Here is a 2,538-nt window from a genome sequence, read left to right on the forward strand (position 1 = left end):
CAGGTTATCATTTCTTCTAAAATAAACAAAAAGACAGTTCTAACATATCAATTCTTTTATATATATATATATATATATTTCAAGAAACATCTTCTAACAATTAATATTATATCTGTTTAGATAATGTAATTGTTTAAGAAAATTAGATGAATAAGTATAAAAAATAATTCATCTTGACAAATATTAATTATTTTTACAAAACTTTATAGTATAGATGCACCAAACAATATCAAATATAAAATATTAATATAGTATAATTTAATAAAATCCATTTTGATATAATATAATAAAACATAATTGAGTTAATACGATAGCCTTTGGACAACAAATCCTTAAAGGGAAAGAGGGACAGCTCTCAATGGTTGAGCCAATTCTAGCGAGATCCCAAACTTATCCTCCATATTCAAGTCCTCTGGTTCAGTTCCATTTTCAAGCTTCCACTCAAAGGAGTTGATAAGCGAACCCAGCATCAAATGCAACTTTCTTTATGCCAATGGCAATCCAGGACATATTCTTCGTCCCCCACCAAATGGAATAAGCTCAAAGCTTCTGCCTTTTACATCAATTTCTGACCCCAAGAACCGCTCTGATTTGAATGAATTTGGGTCCTCCCAAGTGCTTGAATCCCTGCCGATTGCCATGCGTTCACAAAAATTTGAGCACTCTTTGGGACAATGAAGTCTCGGATTTCTATATCCGCTTCGGCTTTACGAGGAAGCAACAATGGAACCGCTGGGTGCAACCGAAAGGTCTCTTTCACAATGGCTTGTAAGTATGGTAGGCGAGCGATGTCTGCTTCCTCAAATGGGTTTCGTTTTCCGACGATTTGCTCCAGTTCTCCTCTGGCTCTGGATAGAATCTGTGGTTTCCTCAGCAGCTCTGCCATTGCCCATTGAAATGTGGACGCAGTTGTATCCGTCCCAGCTACGAATAGAACCTGCTCGATACATTGCTTATGTGAGAAAATGGAACACAGAGCAAAAGAAACAGCTATTGGCAAAGATGTATAAGAGTCTAGCAAATTGACCAGTAACAGATGCTGAATCTGGAATTTGTTGATCTCCTCGCTGTTTTCGTCTATGATATCCAGTAGTGTATCTAACACATCGTTCTTTCTAATAGAACCAGGAAATTTTCTAAACTGCAACCTCTCATTCATCATTCTATCCAACACGTCTAATATCTTCCCAAAGTGAATTGTCATGCTCCGTCTTATGCCATGGGGGTCAATCTACCTAAGTAAAGGAAAATAGTCTCCCAAGTTTGGTTTCCCAGCCCCTTGCATGATTTTCATCGCAGACTCTCTGAACTCCGTAGCCATATCAGAACTTGGGTCCGTTAGATCAATAGAGAAAACAGCATTAGACATGAGGTTCACTGTTGTTGTGAAAGCTGCGCTGCCCATATCTACTGCTTCACCGGTTAAGCTGCTCTCTTGCACTTTTCTGTGTCTTAGATTCTGGTTGTTATCAAGTACCTTGGTGGAAAACGACTGGATGTTGCATATTTTCCGAAGGGTTCGCCAGAGGTTTGAAACAGGAATCCAAGGCAATGCGTTAATATCATGTTGTCTGATTGCATCCGGGATTGCTCGTTTGGAGAAGTTCTGGTCATGTGTTTGGAGGATCTATTTGGCCATGGCTGCTGAGGAAACCATTATGGTGGTTACCTGGCCAAGCTTCATGGTCATTAGAGGGCCATGAATTTTTGCAACCTCGGCCAGGGACATGTGGGGTTTGTCACCAAGTTGGTGAAGGTTTCCAATAATTGGTAATTGTTTTGGTCCCGGTGAAAGCTTTCTAGACCTTGTTTTTCCTCTTGTGATTGAACGGAGGGCTTGGACGAATATCCAGGTGAGGATTATACACAATATGCTGAGCAAAAACCCCATCTTTCTCTCTTATCTGCAACTCTGTGAACTCTTAGCTCTGAAAATGAAAAGAGAGCAAAATCTAGAGGAAACCTCACAGCGATTATGGAGAATGAACCATGATGAAGGACGTGCACACATTATTTGTTTTTATCTCTATATTTATTTTGAATTATCTTTTTCATTAGTTTGTATTTTGTTGACGAAAGATAAAAATAATAGGTTCATGTACAATTATTAGTTTGTGGAAAGTCGTGAATGATTTGATCATCAACTAGCTCCGCTTGTTCATTCATAACTATTTTGTATATTAATTAATTAATTATTATTATTATTTTGAACAATAGAAGATCTCGTCGCAAAAATAAAAGAAGCACAAAACAAAAAGAAGATTTGATGTTTAAATTAAATAATTACAGGTTCCAGTACGTCATTCTTTAACCATTGCACACGAACTTACTCATTTAGAAGAGGGTCCTAGGTGGCTCTCCTTTTATCTTAGTGCTACATCTTAATAGTTCATTAAATTCCTAATAAAGTTGCATTTTTATTTTTTACATCAAAAATATTGGAAGGGTATATCACTACTAAAAAAATGCCTTTTAACAACCATTAATTTGGTTGCAAAACATCCAATTTTGGTCGCCAGTGGCTTTTAGAGACCAAAA

At 37.3% G+C, this 2,538-nt stretch overlaps 1 pseudogene; it reads right to left on the bottom strand.

Moving 5' to 3' along the window:
* Positions 1-292: 292 nt before the first annotated feature.
* LOC107417853 (geraniol 8-hydroxylase-like) lies at positions 293-2,218 on the bottom strand (annotated as a pseudogene).
* Between the last annotated feature and the right edge of the window lie 320 nt (positions 2,219-2,538).

The sequence above is a fragment of the Ziziphus jujuba genome, chromosome 6 (genome assembly GCF_031755915.1).
Source record: "Ziziphus jujuba cultivar Dongzao chromosome 6, ASM3175591v1".
Classification (NCBI taxonomy): domain Eukaryota; kingdom Viridiplantae; phylum Streptophyta; class Magnoliopsida; order Rosales; family Rhamnaceae; genus Ziziphus; species Ziziphus jujuba.